At 43.8% G+C, this 20,096-nt stretch overlaps 1 long non-coding RNA gene across 1 annotated transcript in view; it reads right to left on the minus strand.

Annotated features, from left to right (window-relative positions):
- The window catches only part of LOC146867420 (uncharacterized), a 50,319-nt gene extending 44,180 nt beyond the window's left edge, over window positions 1-6,139 (minus strand). Inside the window, exon 1 of the long non-coding RNA XR_014966087.1 lies at window positions 6,093-6,139. This is a non-coding gene — a long non-coding RNA (uncharacterized LOC146867420). The remainder of the gene's footprint in view (window positions 1-6,092) is intronic.
- Window positions 6,140-20,096: the final 13,957 nt, after the last annotated feature.

Below are 20,096 nucleotides of genomic sequence, written 5' to 3' on the forward strand. Positions count from 1 at the left end.
GAGTACACATGGTCAAGACAAGTAGCCATGGATTTTAACACACAACCCGGGGCCATATTATCAAGAAACGGCGAAAACATTATCGCCGCTTTAGCGGCAGGAAACTGCCACTAAAGTGGCGATAGTGGGCTTGATAATATGCCCTTGTGAATTCCCATAGAAGCCCATGTTCTGGTGTCAACATGGGCTTCTATTGGAATTCTCTGCGGCATATTATCAAGCCCATTATCGCTGCTTTAGCGGCGGTTTTCTGCCGCTAAAGCGGCGATCATGTTATCGCCGTTCCTTGATAATATGGCCCCCAGTGTGGAGTGCTAGTTGTTAGTGTGTGTGTAGATATTTGTCTGCGCTGTTTTGAAAGGAGATGACGTGTCTGCCATGTTATTCTTAATTTTCCCACTCAATAGTTCAGACTACTTTGTTTTAGGGCAATTTAGGGAATTAGGTGATTTTTTTACCCAGCTATTTTGGTTCTTAGATTAATAAAGAGTTACCAACCTTTTGATCTAAATATGTCATGTTCTGTCCCTTTAAAATGTAAAGTTGATTACCATAAATTCAATGTGTTATGTTATGTTAACTGAATTTGTATTGCACTTTCTTACCTTAAAAGGATAACTTAGCGTGGGGAAATGGAATGCCAGACTGCACGGTGGCCAGGTGCTGGTCCCAACAGAAGACTGCCTTAATGGGCTGATGAAAGAAGATGCTGTTAGAACGGGACCATGGCCAGTGAAGTGCCTTGTGAGCGTGACAGAGAAGCTTGAAAAGAGCCCTTTTCTGGACAGGAAGCCATTGGAGGGCCTTAAAAAGGGGAGAGTCTGAAGCCCATGCAGGCACACTGGGGACCCACAGAGCGACTGTGTTATGGACTTTTGGAGTCTTTTGGTCAAATATTAAGAAATGCCAAGATATAGAGCATTTTGTGTGATCTAGATTGCTGGTGATGAGGGCCTGGGTCACAGTGTTCCGTGATTTGATGGGAATCCCATTGTAGACTTCGTGGCTCATTTTCAGAACGCCGAAGCAGGGCGCGGAGACGGAATTAATTTAGTCAGCTGTAGACAGGTTGTTTTCTAATACAAGGTTTCTTGTGGTTTTAGTGTGCCATGGGGTGTCCCTTCGCTCCGAGGACCACCAGCCGAAAAAGATGTGCTCTGTCTGAAAAGCAATCTGCTATCATCACAGTTTTTTTTTTTTGCAATAACACCTTCTTTTAAACCAGGTGCTGACATATCTTTTCGTTTTTTACTGAGACACATTCAGAGTTTGGTGGAGTGGGAGGCCCGCCTTAAGCCTACGGGGCAAAACTGCCCCCAAATCCCACAGTTTCCTCACCACATTCAGAAGTGGGGAACCACAATGTATGCAACGATGGAGCCTCTTCTGGCTCCACTGTCTGAAACTGCAGCAGGACCTCTTGGCAGGACTGCCATAGGACCGCTTGGCAGGACTGCCAAAGGACCGCTTGGCAGGACTGCCATAGGACCGCTTGGCAGGACTGCCATAGGACCGCTTGGCAGGACTGCCATAGGACCGCTTGGCAGGACTGCCATAGGACCTCTTGGCAGGACTGCCATAGGACCGCTTGGCAGGACTGCCATAGGACCGCTTGGCAGGACTGCCATAGGACCGCTTGGCAGGACTGCCATAGGACCGCTTGGCAGAACTGCCATAGGACCTCTTGGCAGGACTGCCATAGGACCTCTTGGCAGGACTGCCATAGGACCGCTTGGCAGGACTGCCATAGGACAGCTTGGCAGGACTGCCATAGGACCGCTTGGCAGGACTGCCATAGGACCGCTTGGCAGGACTGCCATAGGACCGCTTGGCAGGGCTGCCATAGGACCTCTTGGCAGGACTGCCATAGGACCGCTTGGCAGGACTGCCATAGGACAGCTTGGCAGGACTGCCATAGGACCGCTTGGCAGGACTGCCATAGGACCGCTTGGCAGGACTGCCATAGGACCGCTTGGCAGGACTGCCATAGGACCTCTTGGCAGGACTGCCATAGGACCTCTTGGCAGGACTGCCATAGGACCGCTTGGCAGGACTGCCATAGGACCGCTTGGCAGAACTGCCATAGGACCTCTTGGCAGGACTGCCATAGGACCTCTTGGCAGGACTGCCATAGGACCGCTTGGCAGGACTGCCATAGGACCGCTTGGCAGGACTGCCATAAGACCGCTTGGCAGGACTGCCATAAGACCGCTTGGCAGGACTGCCATAGGACCACTTAGCAGGACTGCCATAGGACCTCTTGGCAGGACTGCCATAGGACCTCTTGGCAGGACTGCCATAGGACCGCTTGGCAGGACTGCCATAGGACCTCTTGGCAGGACTGCCATAGGACCGCTTGGCAGGACTGCCATAGGACCGCTTGGCAGGACTGCCATAAGACCTCTTGGCAGAACTGCCATAAGACCGCTTGGCAGGACTGCCATAGGACCACTTAGCAGGACTGCCATAGTACCTCTTGGCAGGACTGCCATAAGACCGCTTGGCAGGACTGCCATAAGACCGCTTGGCAGGACTGCCATAAGACCACTAAGCAGGTATGTCTGAAGACTCATAACATGGGCTTTGCAACATACAGTATTCACTGACACCCACATGATGTGAGAAAACATCCTGCATGTCAGGGCCAAAGATATTTCCTATTTCCGAAACAAACTCTTGTTTTAGTTATTAGTGCTCAAAATAGAAAAAAAGTGTTGACTGATCTCCCTGACATGATGGTCAGCAAGTATTTTAGGTTGGTCATAAGTGCTCCTACCGGAGCACTGGGAAGACGTTTACCTCAACCATTGACACTGACCGTGCAGGGCTCTCGAAATGTGGCTGGTGGGCTCAGCAACTGCCTGCAAGAGTCCAAATTTACCACCTTAGTATTGAACTGCACCAAACTGACTATAGTATTTTTTAGTTGTTGTCTAGAACTATTTCAATCTATGGATTAGCTGGTTTTAATGAATGCAAGATTACACCCTCCAACACTTTCACAAATGTGGGAATGCTTAAGATGAGATGACTATTGTGGGAAATAATATTACATATAAAATGTGTGCCTTTTTCAGACTCGTTTGCTGCAATAAAACTCACTTCCTTCACTGCAGATGACTTGCATCTGTTAATATTTCCCTTTTGTAAGAACAGGTGTCTTACATTATTTTTTGGCTGAGCCGGTGACACTTTTTAAAAGGTATGATGTTGACTGCATGCACATGTCAAGTTCATGTTCATGTTAATGTCTGCGTCATCATAAATGAGCAATGTGTGCATATATATATATACACGCGCTGATGTAAAGTTAACAGTAGTGTGAAATCAAGTTGAATATACGTACACAGTATTTGTTTCCAGGTAATAACATCCAAGTGCCATCCACAATGTTGCATAATCGCCTGATAGTTGCATTCGTATAAGATCTAATAATCATAAAACACATTATTACAATATATGTACTTACACAAAAATAAGTATACTCATTTATTTGCTTATTAGGGAAAACTGCAAATAGTACAACACTGCACTGGCGAAAATTAACCAGTTTAGTGCTTCATAAGTGAGCATTTTTGGGGGGAAAACCTTGTGTAGTCCCCTCAGCCAGGACTTGGATCTTCCCCACCAAGGCCCATTTGCCCTGATTGACATTTCCTTGCTGAACCAGGTAGCCCTCTTGTTATGTTGGTTATCAATCTCTATCAACCACTATTTAAAGGGGCCATACTGAGCAGGAGAAATGAACAATCCTCTTAACTAAGTCCTGCATCTTTAACAAGGACTCACAATAGACATCTACAATGTTACATTATTTGTTGCTGAATCTGCTTTGGTTTTAAGATGTATCGTGACATCATGCGTCTGATGACTCTTTCGTATAACTTGCAAGTATCAACATTTGATTATGAATTAAAGAAACCCTGTTAAGATGAGAAGCTTAACACAGTATATTTTGCTGTATTGTTCAAAACCACCAAACGTTAGATGTTTGGACCTGTTACTTAATACACACCTAATTGTTTATTGATATCTTTGAGAAGATGGATTAAGTGTATATTGATGTGGGTGAATGACCTTCGCATCTCCCAAAGAATAAGAAAGATTGCTTGCATGATACAACCAAACTGATATGGAAGCTGGAACCGATTTTGTTATTATAAAGTCTCTTCTCAGCTTCGTGTAAACGTTTCCTCTTCATGGAACCTGGTGTATTCCACTGCTGATGTTAAGCTCTCAGCACAGCTTTCAGAAGAGAAACAACGAATCCACACTTTTGTAATTGCATAGATTACTATCTGGTCATGCTGGGATTAGGTCTTATTTTTTTACAACAGGGTGATTTCTATAAACTGCTCAATGACTCATTATTAGGTTTACATTGTTTAAAATGGCCCTGCACACACATTTTAGTTTACTTTTTATGGAATTTTTATAGTGACTCGCTGTTTTTCTTGACATGTGGTTATGTGTATGTTAGAAGTGAAAAGTGCCTGCAGTACACTTGTCTCTCCATATTGGGTTTTAGTAAAAATTTAGGGTGATGTATAATGTGTATTGTTTTCAGGGGTAGGGTGAAACATGGAACATCTGGCTAGATACCCACTCGCTGTCTGTTGTCCAGTTTAATTATTTTGATAGGAGTTGTGAGGATTTGGGTGTCTTATATGATATGGCTCTGGGGCCTTATTGTGGAATACACTCACAAAACCTGTCTTGGGTCCAGTCAGATTTGTCTACAAACTTTAAGCTCAACCCCATGTAGATGTGGCTTCAAGCAGCAAGGCTAAATAAAGGAATGTAGGGCCTTATCATGATTTGGCGGTCTTGGGACCTCCATCACGTCGGATTCACCGTCTGCCGACTAAGCGGTCCGAACAGCCAAATTACGATGTTGGCCACCCCAGCCTGGATTTCTCTCCCTGACTCAATGGCGGTCATAGGCAAAAGTGGCTTATAGAGCGAGTTCAGCCCCTGTTCCCGCCATTGAGATTACAATGTGCCTTACTGCAAAGCTGACTGTGGCAGGAAGGCCTCCACACTCGACCTAGCAGAAACGCAAGATTTGAGAGAAAAAAACTTACATTGTCTCCTGTTTCCACTACTCTCTCCATCAATGAACCCCTCTTCCAGGTCCTCTCTTTGCTCCAGACATTTTTTCCACTGGGAAATCCACACTGTTGTTGCCAGAATCACAAGTAATTTCCTTGTCCATTTGTCCAATGTTTAAAATTGGCTTTGGACCCTTGCTGTAGGAGAAGGTTAGTTTTCCAAAGGTGTAATACAAATGTGGGTATTTGCAGACTTGTTTATGAAAATACATACGTATGTATTTGTAGTGTGGCAAAAAAACTAAAAATACATTAGTTCCTAGAGCAAAGGTTCCCCTCCGTTGGAAGACCGCCAGCATAAAGATAACATCATAATACGCCATGCAGAAGAATGCCAGATCAGTGGTCTACTTGGGACTGCGGCGGCGATCTGACTGCCGAAGTTGTAATCAAGCCCTTAGTGACAAGCAGTTAACATCACCAAACAACGAAATAAGAAAGTCACACAACAAGAAAGAGACACGAGAACAATTTATAAAAACAGATCATATTTTTATGACTCTTTAGAGACGTTGTTGAGTAAATTCCACCAGAGGGTTCCGGAGATTCAGGTTTTTGAAGATATAAATACTTTTAAATGCAACTGCAAACAAGCATTAGTCAACAAAAAGTTTGTAAACCTTTGAATAGTTTTAAACATTTAGTTTGTTGACTCCATCCAGACTTGGGCAACCAAATTCAATAGGGTGGAGGTCTTGGAGGCCAGTAAGGTTACTTTGGACAGTGCTTGGCAGGTGTTGCAGAGACGCTATGGGCCAACCTCCCAGAACCCCTAAAGTATAACCAGAGAATTGTATTAAAAAAGCTATGGCTACAGAATAGAAACCTAGGGAGAAGGGCCGGATTCGGACGCTGATGAATTCCTGTTGTCGACCTGCGAGGCAACAAGAATATTTTGAGCGTGTTGTCTTCTGAAAAGCCTAGTAAACTCTACAGTTCCTAAAGTTAATTCTAGGGAAGCAGTTAGCGTCAATGTCCTACCTGCAAATCTACAGGAATGGTCCTGGCGTCCTGGTTGTCGTCGTGTGATGGGGCTCTTGACTGAAGTGAAGTCCTGAAGAGTGTAGTTGTAAGAAGTCATCCGAAATATTTCTGCATTTATTCAAGAAAAATTTAACATTAGCTTTTTATTTCTAATATTCAAAAGATACCAACACACCTAATACTCTAGTACACTACATTCTAGTTTCTGCTCACTTACTTATGTTTGTCTGCTTCAATGATTGTTTTCTTCCATCACTCCATCTTTAAAAAAAAAATAAATAAACATGCACCAAAAAGATAGAAAAACATTCCTCTAAAATGTTTCAAAATGTTCTAGGTTAACAGTTCCTAATAATACCATGCGATCGTTCTTTTGCCAAATGTCCTTTGAAAGTCAAAAGTATTTCCAAAAGTATTTCCAAAAATTGTTCTTCTATTTCTCACAATTAGTCTTTCATCTGTCTTGCGTAGGATGCCTTTTGAACAGAAGAAATAAAAAATTAACTTAGCTTTCTCTTGTTCTTTTCAGAAGCTGTGAATTCTGCTGTCGTCGAAGTTCCTGGGAAGCCGAATGTTTTCAAGGTAAGCCTCTCGATTTCAGCATGTTTTCATGGGTGTGGCTTTACTTGCCACACCCGAACCCATTACTGACGTCGCTCGCGTTCACACGCGAAGCCACGTGTTAGCTTAGTAAAGCTCATTCTTCTTGTGCGCGTGCAGCGCGAGGCCTTTCTTTGGTTTCACTGAAGGATTACTAATAAAACAAATGCCGCTTAAACATTAAAGTCAACATCTATACTTGAAATGCGCCTTTTATCCCGCACTGAAGTTAAAATCACCATCATCCAAACAATGAATACTACATACAATATGCGTGATCACCATCATTCAAACAAGCAATTACATTTCCATACACATGATTACATTTCCATACACATTTACATTCTTTGGAGTGTTGGATGCACGGGACAGGGGTTTTTTTTTTCATGAATCATAAGACATAAGCTTTATAAGGTCTATGTCTGTGATGTTACACTTAGGGACAGGGATCATGACACGGAGTGCCAGGCAGTGTTCCACTGTGATTCCTCAGAAGTGGCTACTGCTTTGCCTATTTGGGCTTCCTCAACTTTGAATGTCCCTGGTGCTGTTCCAAGGGGCCAGCTGGCTGACCTTTGGAGTCACTGCTTCTATCAGGGGCTGGGGATCATCTTTCCCCGAGCCAGGAGCCTTTTTTTGTATGAACACCACTTTTGATTTTAACAGTGTCCCCCAATGCCAGTGAAGTTTTTCTTACACCCTTACGAGAATCAAACCATAACTTTTGCTTGGATTGAGAAGTAGACACATTTTCACTAGCTAAGGACACTAGATGACTAACATCAGATTCAGACCTGACACAATTCCTCATCCAAGCAGGTCTAAAACTGGTGTTAGGTTTACGTCCTCTCAACAACTCAAAAGGAGATATTTTAGTGACAGAGTGGGGTGTAGTTCTGTAGAACCAAATCATAGCATTGAGTGCCTTGACAATATCCTGACCTCCAGCTCTGGCCCACTTAATACACTCCCCCACTACCCTGTTCATTCTCTCAACCAACCCGTTACTTTGTGAGTGATATAACGAACTCTTATGGTGCTTCACTCCAGAATCCTTTATAAAGATCTCAAACTCAGAACTGATAAATTGTTTTCCATTGTCTGAAATTAACACCTCGGGAAAACCCTCTCTCATCCAGACTTCTTTGAGAAAATCAATAACAGCCTTACTGTTGGCATCTCTAACTAACTTTATCTCTGGCCATTTAGACGTATAATCCATTAAAACAAGGATGAACCGAGACCCACCTGGAAGAACCTCATAAGGCCCCATGACATCAATTCCCAACATAGACCACGGGCTTTTGGGACACTCAATAGTCATCAATGGTGGAACAGACACCTTTAGGCTTTTGTCAGCAGCGCCGCAAACACAACAATTAGAAACCACAGCATCAATTTCAGCGTCCATCCCTGGCCACCAATAGGTGTCCCTGATACGTCGTTTAGTAAAAGACGAGCCTAAATGAGCATCATGAGCCCTCTCAATGATAGTTTTTCTAAAAATACTTGGTGGAATAAACTTCTCACCCCTGAGCAACACTCCATCCTCAATAGAAAGTTCACCTTCAACTTTCCAAAAAGGTTGGAGAGGAAGAGCAAGCGTTTTTTCTCTAGGCCACCCCTTTCTGACAAAACCAGACACTTCACATAACACACAATCAGATTCCAATGCTTGAACCCAATCCTTTTCAGAGGCCAAACTCAAATCAGGTAAATCAAGAACGGCAACCAAACAATCGTCGCAGTCTTCGTTGGAGAACTCCTCTAGATTCATATTCTCACACTCGTCAGAATTGACAGAAAAACGGGACAAGTAATCTGCCCTACCATTCTTTCCGCCAGCAATATGCTGCACCGTGAACTGGTATTGCAGTAATTTTGTTACCATACGCATAATTCTCGGAGAACAGCATTTGCTTACAATTCCGCTCAGAATATTAACTAAAGGCTTATGATCCGTATAAAGCATGAAACGTTTTCCCCAGACATACGGCCTCAACTTTTCGATAGCCCATGTACAAGCTAACAACTCCCTTTTGATTACAGAGTATTGAAGCTCTGGAGTTCTCAGTACCCTAGATGCAAAACATATAGTGTTCTCCTTATGACTATCAACTTGGGTCAGAGTAGCACCAACCCCAACTTGACTCGCATCTACAGTGACACAACAAGGTAAGCTTGGGTCAAAGGGTTTGAGAACAGGACCACCGCTAAGAGAAGACTTCACAACCTTAAGAGCGAATGCACAATCTTCGCACCAATCAAACTTGATTCCCTTTTTAAGTAGATTGCTTATGGGACGCACAATAGATGCAAAGTTTGGTATAAACTAAGAATAGTATTCACACAACCCCAATAACGACTTAACTCAAGCCTTATCTATGGGATCAGGCGCATCAACAATGGCTTGGAGAAGACCAGGTCTTGGACTAACCCCTTCTTGCGATATAACATGACCCAGGTATTCAACCTTAGAGCATAAAAATTTGCATTTTTCCTCCTTCAGAATCACACCACGTTTCTTGAACAAAGTCAACACCTTTTCTAGTGCAAGATTATGAGAAGCAATGTCCTTTCCAAAAACAAGAACGTCATCCTGAAACACAAGGACCCCATCAACATCTCTGAGAATGGTGCTCATTATCCTCTGGAAAACTGCTGCCGCAGATGCAAGCCCAAAAGGCATTCGACAGTAACGAAAAGTACCTAGAGGCGAAATAAATGCCGTAAGGTGGCGTGACTCGGGATCAAGTTCCACCTGGTGGTACGCACTGGCTAAATCTAGTTTTGAAAAATAACGTGCCCCTTTTGTAGAAGAAAACAAATCACTTATTTTTGGTAGAGGATGGGAATCAACCCATATTTCCTTATTTAAAGACCTCAAGTCAACACAAACGCGAAGATCCCCACCCCTCTTTCTTGCCACGACCAATGGAGAAAGCCATAATGAAGAATCAGTGGGCTCAATAATCCCTTTGGCACATAGTCCCTTCAATTCTTTTTCTAAGTCATCCCTTACGCTGAATGGAACTCTTCTAAGTTTGTACCTCTTTTACTATGATTTTGTGTTAGAATCCTTTTATCACTCCTAATTCTTTGCTAAACACTTCAGGATATTTGTTTCTCCACTCTAAACCAATACCTTCACAATCAACAACTAATACTTGTTCCTTTTCACCAGGTTTCAGTATCATGCCGAACAAGCCTTGGTGAAACCAACCAAGTATATTTAGTCCTTTCACTGCAACATAAATTTTCCCTTCAATTCTCCTTCCCTTGAATTGCAACTCATCTTCAAAATATCCCAATAAATCTATTTTCCACCCCTCGTATGAAACAGGAGAACGGTCAGGGGGAAATAATGATTGGGAACCTTTCCAAGTTTCCTCAAACATGTTTTGAGTGATCATAGTGATCTTAGCCCCAGAGTCAACTAGAAGTTTTACTGTGTGACTGCCTATCTTGATATCAACAATGGGATCAACACACGAGGAAGGATCACCTTTGACAATGTCTTGAGAAGAATTGAACTCCGTTGAATCTAACTAGTTCTCACTTCTGATAACAAAAATGACTTCGAGGTCAGAGTCCCCCTCAGATTCTACACTACAAATGGCAGGTTTACTAACATACTTTTTTTTTAAACATACTTTTGCGAAGTGTCCCATTTTTTTACAGTAGTTGCACATGACATTAGTGGCAGGACAGCGTGAACCCTTTACATGTGGAGGATTTCCACACCTGATACACATATTTTTTGAAATGGCCTTAAAACCAATACTACTCTCGGAGTTAGTCTTTGCCATTTGATGAACTGGTTGAGTAGTCTTGCTACGATTCTTTGCGGAATTGTTCAAACTGACCGCATTAATGGTGTCCTGTGGTTTGTCATCAAGTTCCTTGAGCGAGACTAAAGAAATTTCTATGCTCTTCGCAATTTTTATAATCTCATCTAGTGATGGGTCACCTAGAGTCAAAAGATTTTGGCGAATGCTCTTGTCCTTGCATTGACACACGAACTGGTCTCCAATTAACTGACCTGTGAAGTTTTCAAACTTGCATTCTGCTGCCAGTCTACGTAGAACAGAAATGTAGGCATCAACATCTTCTGTCTCTGATTGCTTCCTATTAAAGAATTTGTGCCTCAATACCATAAGGCTTGGTTGCTTGTCAAACCTAGTTTTTAACCTAATAACAGTTTCTTGATATTCATCAATTCCGTTCAACTGTTCTTGCGTAAGAGCTGGTAAGTGTTTGTGATTTGATCTTCCTTCAAATCCTAAAGAATGGAGGAGGAGGCATTTTTCCTTTCAGCATTGTAACGTAAAGCACCTATAGCTCCTAAGTACGTTTGAAAAGCGTCATACCAGATCTCCCACCTGACTGGAGGATCGCCTGGTGATTCTAAAAATGAGGGTGGCGGACTAACGGATTGCATGGTGCACAACTCTGGTAATGTTGGAAAGTTTGACAGTGAAATGGTGTCTGCCAATAAAGAAATCAAGTATAAACAGAAATTAAACTTGCACACAGTATTGTTATAACAGTTTTACATAAAGCATAAAAATCATTACAATCTGAATACGACTATAAGGTAAATAGCGTGGAGACTTAATAAATAACTATGATGTGCGTGTCACCGATGTAATGGATAGTCAAACTAACTTTACCATTTATTTGTCTGTCAAATATCACAACAATTAATTATGTATGCGTGTGACACGCTTTATGATGCGCATTCGTGGTGTGCGTATCACCGCTGTGAATATTGTTCTGTTTCCGCTGAGGAAATACGCTTTATTCTTTTAGGTTTTGATGTGCGTGCCACCGTTTAAGCAGCAGGCTTCTTTCGTGAACAAGTGAAAGCTTCCCAACCCAAAATGGTTGCTCTCACGTAACGTGGTTGCTCTGACGAGAGAACATCAGCTTAAGCAAAGTTGTGAAGAACAATGGAGGATTGCTGAGCGCGAGAACGCAGCTGCTGGGATACGGTATGATTAAAGATGACGGATGCTGTTTTTATGTTGTGCGCGAGGATTCTCTCGCATTAGGAAAATGTCCGTTGATGTTTAGCGTGCCGAAAACAATGTCGAGTGTTACGATCAGTTATGATCAGCAGGCAATACTACGTATACTTTACGAGGATTGACTTTGACCTCAATAACACCTTAACTGTTAGAAAAGGTGTGAAGGAGGATGAAAATTTCTTAGTTTTCACAGGTTTCACCGTTTTAACGCAAAAATAAAACAGTACCTTATGATCTTGAACATACCAGGCTCCGTTTCAGTTGAGTTGAGGAAATAGGCTTGAGGTCGAATTGTAGACTCTTTTTTTCTTGAGATATGAGTCGTTCGGTCAGTCAACCGCTCTGTTGAAAACTTTAAAATAGCTCTGCTGAAAACTTGAAAACAGCTGCGCTGCGTAGGTTCTTGTACGTAGCCAAAATTGTCGCCAAATTGTTTGTAGTAACCAAGCTGAGGCACTGGAGTATAACTTGGTTAGATGTTTATTTGGCTACATGAAGGACAGAGCACAGGGTCCAGCTCTGCCAACAGCTCCAGCAAGAATGCCCCATAATTCCTAGGCAACCATACATTCTAGAGTACATTGACATCAGAGTACATCATCACAGTACAGAAGAAGAGTTACATTACAACACACAGAAACAGTCCAAACTTCACTAGCCCTAAGTGCAGCAGGAGCAGTCCTTCCGATGATGCAACCTCTCTTCATGCAGCTTCAAAGGCAGCAGGGCAGTCCTCTTTCGGTAATCTCTCCAAATCCAACATGTACTGAGGTTCAGGGTGGCAGGGTGCCCATTTTATGCCCGGAAAGTGTCCCGAAGGGACAACACAGCCATTGCCAATGACCTAGTAGGTCCCCACTTCTTTGGTGACAAAGGTCCGGGAGTGTGGCATTTGGCTATCCCAGAGTGTAATATTCTTGCAACTCTCAAGATGTCTGAACCTTTCCTTGACTGTAAGAAGCTTGGTACCTGCCCAAGAGGTGTGGCTACCTAAGGGCTTCGTGCCTACAGGAAACCTGGTTTTGGGAATGGGAGATTTCCCTCTCTGACCCTGTTTCCAACTAGTCTGCAGGAACACAAGGTGTCCTGCTTGGGTGTGTTGTCACAGGCGGCCCTTCAAAGGCAGCTTCCCCTTTGAAGCTCACCTTTTGAGCTAACACCTCGAGTGGCCTTCCTGGGAGAGTAGGCCATACCTCACTCTACAGCAACTGCCTTTGTTCCTAAGCCTGGTAGTCATTCACATATCTCACCAGGCGGGCAGAAAGTTGTCTGTTGACGGGGCCTGTGACAAGCCATTGGACTAGCTGGGGCACAGAGTGACAACTTTTTAAAATTTGCCTAGCTTTAATAGTGACATTCATTTAAACTTGGCCAGCAATTTCGAATTTAACACAACACTTAAATTGATACCTTACAGTACCCAGATAGGTAGTCCCATTTACAAGTTAGCCAGACTGGGATGCTGGCCGGTAACCCTGTGTTAGCCAATGGGGCTACTAACTTTCCTCAGCAAAACAACTTCTTTAAGAGTTTTACTGCTAAGAAATAAACAAACCTATACGTCTTGATTAATAATATACAGCTCCCTGCCATAGGACTCGAAAGGCCTTTCTTAGGGGAGACTTACATATATTATTAAAGGAAGGGGTGTCTTGCCATCGATGGTAATGGCAAAGTCTAACTAGCAGTGTGAACACTGCTCTTCCAGCCTGCAGTGGCAGGCTGGTAGCCATTTTTGTAGTTTGTCACACTCAAGGTGGCACAAACAGTCCTGCATTCCCTGGTGGACACTCTGCCTTAAACACTTGGTACCCTGGGTAGCATACACTAGAGACTTACACGTAAGTCAGCGCTTACCAATTAGGGACATCCAATTTGGCATATCGTTTGTAATGGGTCAGAACACTGCCACTGGGGTTTTGTTAGCAGCAGTCAGTGCACTCGCAGAGCCAAAAACCAGCAGCTAGTAGTCCAAATGGGGGCAAAATAGTGGGAGAAACCTGCAAAAAGCCTGTTTCCTTATGGGAGACTACAACAAACGACAAACAACATATCCATACCAAAAAACTTTTTCTGGTTTTAATGTTAGAATCAGCCAACCACAAATCAGCTACAAACACCACCACCCTTTTGAAGATTAATGTAAGAGTGGAACAATTCTGGAAGGAAACAAATGACACTTTTCAAGGGATAAGTCCCCAAAAAGACTTTTCAACACACACCTCAACATTTCTTATACTGCAAGAGAGTTGTGGAAATCCCTTAGCTGGACCTTTCTAGCTTCACGTGTGCCCTAGAAAAACATAGAGAATACTGCCCTCCTCTGAATGTTCAAGATATGAAGCAAAACATATTGGTAGCGTATGGCCACCCAGTATGTAAGAATAAGGGGTGGTAATGGTATGAGTGAGTGATTAAACTGCCAAAGTGAAAGGGGATCAGTGTGGTAGCTGACTCCGAATGTTCACCCAGTATGTGCATCACCTTTAATGTGGAGCACTAGGTTAAAGAGAGGTGGGATCAGTGGTGGCTCCTCCGCTATGGCGGAGGAGCGTCGCCCCACTGCCTTTCAGCAGTGCAACGTAAAGGATACATGAAATGATAACTTTGAATTATTATCATTTTATGTTACTGTGCTGCTTTGCGGGCAGGTGGGTGGGCAGGGATGCTCTGCTCTCGGAGCAGGGCAGGGGATGAGTGGTTTGCCCACTCCTACCTGCACATGACTGTTTGCCGGCCCAAGCAGGCTGCATTTAAGCCTGCGTGGAGAACATGCCCAGGCCCCCATTCCATGGCTGAGTGTTGAACAAGGATGCTCAGACCAATCACAACACTGCATTGCAGCATTGTAATTGGTCAGGGGAGCCTGGGTACTTACCAATCACAACACTGCATTGCAGAGTTGTGATTGGTCAAGGGAGCCTGGCTGGGCTTCCTGTTCCTCGAGTCAAGATGAGGAGAGCAGGAGCAGAGACGCTGGACCCAGAGGCAAGGTAAGTGTTTAGTTTTTTACATTTACACTGCGTATCAACCCCCGCGCGCCCTTATCCCCCCTAACACCTGCGCCACCCACGAGCCATGCCGGCTGCCACTGGGTGGGAATGCTTGTATGTGACACTATGCAATAAATCAGCATCCTTTAACATTCCTGTATTTTCAGCAGTAGTCTCAGCAATTTGTATCAGGGTGGATGACCGCCTTAACCTGCCCCTTCTTTGTTTAGTGTCTACATCATGTTTTTTGTGCATGAGCCTACTGTGCAGAAGCTCGTTGTCTTTGTGTATATAAGTGCAATCAATGCAGGGGTTAAGTGGGAGAAGTATCACCCAAATATTGGAATGGGTTTGTTGATCCAAAACACTTATATACATCTCTTCAGTTGTCCCTTCAGTATACTGTACATCTTCTGCAGCCAGAGAGGCTCTTCACTAGGTGTGGGACTGCACGCCATGAGACTATGCCAACCCCCGGGAAAACCCCTGGAGCAAAGGTAAAGGACAAGAGTGGGGAACCAATGTAGAGTTTAGGTTTTTGGCTGGTGGTGAGCCTTTAGCACAAACCTGGAATCAGACTTCACATCATTTGAGCTGTGGATGATTACAAACAGATAATTTCCATATTTTCTTCCCAGAGTTCCACAATTTTGAAAAAGGAATTTTACTTTGAAAGAAAGTACCTCCTGAGACTGCTAGTGGAACGGTCTTATGGATACGAGATCATATTCCCCAATCAAAGAGTATTTTTGGTTTAGTAAAGGTGAGCACATTACACCCATCTATAAAAGGTATTTCTCACTTTCATATGTCTATGTCTCAGCTAATGGATCTAAAACTACAAACTGCTCTCTTTCACAGCTCTGTTGTAGGCAGTGGATACAACCCACATGTGAATGCATGTTTACTGACAAGATTGGCAATAGAAAAAGCATGTGTTGGGTTAATATATGCTCAAGAAACATGAGCATATTTTTGAAAAAGTATTGAAAATTTTGAATTCTGGAATTTCTCCGGGCGTTCCAGAGTCTGAATATTAAAAGTGATTGCTTACACATGACACACAGTAGATTTTCCCTTTCTCACTATCATTCTCTGAATTTCCAAAAGGTACAAACATTATTTAAGTTTAAGGGTGCACACTAGTGAATCCTTGTGATGTTTACATGGGATATGTAGTTCATGAGCAAAGTTCATACTTCCAAACCCGGAGGAATTGTTTTCAACCACAGTTCCTCACTTCCCAACACAGTCTAATCCTGGACAAAAGGTCTTACGCCCCTGTGACTCAGTTTCCTTATCGGGTAGTTACTGCCTTAGGATGTGGACTTCATGGGTAGCTTAGCTTTTTGGTTCTTGCTCTTATATTTGTTTGATCTTTGTATAAAGGTGCAACGATCTAATGTTCTGGCACAAAGCTCGCAGTGTTCAGGGGGGCAGGGGGCAAACCAGCCCTGGCAATGTTAACGGACCAGGCCTCTTGCTGCTTTTGCTACAGGGGATGATATAGCAGCACTGCTGCAAAACCGGCCCCCATCGCTGCAAAATTGGCCCACACCCTTCCATCCCCCCGGGGAAACGCCCGATGCATGCTACGGCCAGTCCGCCCCTGTCAGTGTTTTGTTTGTATGGGAATCTGTTGAACTATGCAGAATTATACCACACATTTTCATGCATCTGGAACAAAAATTCTTAATTAATTCTCAAGTGGTTCATGTGGTATACTTATTCATCAATTCATTAGTGTTTATACAAGGAAAATATTTATTGGCGTTGATAAAGGCTTAGGTATAAAAATACTTTATTCATATTGTTGATCCAAATCAATTCACAATATAGCCCACTGTGCTTCTGTTCAAACTCTAGGCGTTTTACGACATCCTTGGAGCATCATCAGGAATGGGATCACAAATATAGAAATGTCTAACAAAGCACAAGGACTACAAATTTAAAAATTGCCTACACAAATTTACTATTGTAAAAGCACTGTAAAGTTCTATCACAACATTGTCAGTCTGGTTTCTAATTATTGTTTTTTACATAAATAGGGTGAACGTACGAAAACTACTCTATTGACAGCCTCTCTCAGCTTCTTATGCGCTGACCTTAATGGCTTCTCGATTATCTGTAACTTACCTGTCACTAATACGGCTAGATGTCTCAAATAATGCATGTACCAATCTTTCCCCTCAGAGTCTTCTAGACTAGTGGACTTTGGAATCTCACTTAATCATTATTATGTTCACTTATTTGCAAAATAGTTAAATTAAAGGAATATAAGTTACTCCACCGTAGATCAAACTATGGCCATTAAAGCTTCTAAACTACCACAGCATGGTGTACTCAAACAACAGCGGCTTTGAACCTGTGGATATTGGCTGATATTAAATGCTTGCTTTGATTATCGAGGAACCATGCTGCTGACCTGTATTCTGGCAGCCATGTTCCAAAAATATAGAGAAAGTTCTTGATTACTTACATCAACAAGCTGTCTATATTCATTTAGGCAGCTCGACAAGTGAATGGGAACATACATTAAACAACTGAATGAGTCTCAAGAGTCAGAGAGCATTTTTCTGGGTGACTGAGATATTATTGAATGCAGCACATGTTCCATGTTTACTCTGAAAGGTAACACACATGTTAAAGAACATTGCCCTTGAGTCTCCTGTTATGATTTAGAACAGAGTTCAAGGTCCCACTTGAAGAGCAGATTCATGAAAACATGTGGTGGGTCTTGTCCGGGTGCATCTTCTCGGAGCCTGAACAAAATTCTTGCTACGACTACTTCCCTGTTTATTTTTATCAATGCATTCAACTTAAAGTGTCACTGAACACATACTAATGAAAGTCACGGGATACCTCTCTGCTTTCAGCCCTTTGTCTATTTCTATTGCTATGCTCGTGGAAAAAGTGGATTGAAGATATACTAACCAGTGCCATCTTGGAGCTAAGTAGTATCTTCCCTAAAATAGAGAGAAACAACTGTGTTGCAGATGTTTGGTTGCTTTGTGTCTAAACGTCCTCTTTCTGTTTCTGTAGATATTCTCGTGTTGAAGTGACACATAAGAAATTTAAAAATACATTAAAAATATACCAGTTCCCTTGTCTGTTAAAATCAAACTCACCAGGCCATTTGCAAGATACTGTTAATAATTGGCTTCGATCTATCAGGATGTTTGTGTTCCCTTGCTTAACGATGCTGCTGTTTAAAGGAATATCTGTCACATAGGGGCCTGGGCCCAGTCTCACTCCCTCCCCACATTCAGGTCCTACACAATCCCCAAAACAAAGCTGGCTGCTACCCAGTTTGCCAAATCATTGGATTAGTGAACAAAAGTGTGAAAGGAGAGAGTACAGGAAGGGGATATTTTAAAAAAAAGGTAAGATTTAAAGGGCAGCTTGAGTATTTTTCAAAAACACAAAAGCAATATTAAGAATATTATGTGCCTCATTCTTCTATGTGTAGCACAGGATCTCAGCTGTGCAACAACTGCAGGCCGCCCTAGTGTCTTTCTACAATTAGGATCTGACCAACATTGTTTGCTTTGTGTGAAGTACCAAAACATGTGGTTCATGTGAAGGTTTGCTGATTATTATTGAGGTAATTTGATCTCCTTTTGATTAGCTTATCGTCTCACTACTGTCGAGTGTCAAGCAGGGCCGGCTTTAGCGCTTGTGGCGCCCAGTGCGAAAATCACTTTTGGCCTCATAATCATAACCGCATCCTCGAATTCTCTCACTACCACCTGCAAAAGTGCCACTAATCTCTCACATCATAAGATATTGCTAAACACAGCGTCCCCCTAAGGTCACAGAGCCCCCATGCACAGGTTAGCACACAGTGCGGCCGCACCAGTCGCAATGCCCTAAAGCTGGCCCTGGGTGTCAGTAAGCACAATAATTTTTAAAAAAAAACACTTTCTAGCCCCCCAAAAAAACGTACAACACATTGTTAAATGGTAAAAACACATTGCCTATGGCACAATGCCCACGGCTGTTGGTAAAGATGTAATCCAGACCAAGTACCTTCTCCAAATTCGAGAATGGTCATATAATCCGCCATGTTGGTTCTAGTATTTGTTCAAAGAAGCTGTGCTCCGTTGAAACTCTCTGTGGTTCTCGATCTGTTTCTAAGGCCCAGGCATCTAAGGATGCTGCCTCTCCAGTTTTTCGTTTATCTTGGTTCTTGGAGTGTCTTGGTGAGCTTACCAGTATAATAACTTCTTCTAATTCTATAGCCAGGGGCACTTATGGGAAGTTAGAATGATAAATTGTATACGGTGCCAGCAGAGTGCTTGGGAGCCCCTCTCTTTAGCTCAGGTAGTTGGTGTTGCACTCTTTTATTCCAAGGTCTCTCTGGTGAGTTACTGGAAAGAAGATAGACCTGTCCTAGCTTCTGATTGTTATATCTGACCCGTCTGTTAGCGGTACGCGTGCATTACCCTTGGTAACAGACGCTTGGCGTTAATGTTGAATCAGCATCCTGGATATAGCTTTTGTAGTGCATACTTTGAGCTATAAGACTATGAACATTGGAGGAGCCTAGCGCGCAACCAAGATGGCCGCGTAGGTGCGAGGCTCCCGAGGACCTCCGTGACCTCCTACATATATCCTGAAAATATCCTGTCCTAGATGAGGGGACTGTGTTGGTGAGCCCGAGCTGAGGTGTCACCCGTTTTCCGCTTCCAAATTGGACCTCGGACACCGGCGGGAGCACCGATCGAGGTTTGCGGCCTTCTCCACGCCGGGCCCCCGGATTGGAGTTGTGGGGCGATCCGGAGGCAAAGTGAACAACAGCGGCGGGCAGGGCCAGGCGACTCGCGTACCCCGCACTTTCACTTTCGCTTTTGCACCCTCCTTGCTGTCTCGGCGAGGTTGGGTGGCGGGGCACTGTGAGGCGGTGTGGCCTCGTTGGGGTACCCTGCCGGCCCGCCGGCTGTGATCCACCCCGCGGACCTGTGGTTGCCCCCCCGGTGCCCGTGAACCGGCTTGTCTGCCCTTTCCGACGTGATTGGCACGATTGGGGGACTGGAACCATGTCCACAAAGCAAGATGGCGACCGGGCAAAGGTGAAATCGACCCGACGTGGTGCAGTCCATCAGTCTAACAGCATGGACCGCTACACCCTCCAGAAGGGATCTCCCGAGGTGCCGCGTAGGTCCCCTGAGGGTCCGACTGATGCTCCTGCTCTGCCCGCGGATCTGACCCTTCGGGATGTCATGGGCGCTATCGCCGAGATGAAGGCCTCGGTGGGCCAGCGTTTTGACACACTGGCGCAGAAGATTGACTCGGTCCTCGTGGATGTTGGCCTGGTGAGGGCCGATCTATCCAGGACCAACGACCGGGTCGATTCTTTGGCCCACACCACATCGGGC

Source organism: Triturus cristatus, chromosome 1_2 (genome assembly GCF_964204655.1).
Source record: "Triturus cristatus chromosome 1_2, aTriCri1.1, whole genome shotgun sequence".
NCBI lineage: Eukaryota > Metazoa > Chordata > Amphibia > Caudata > Salamandridae > Triturus > Triturus cristatus.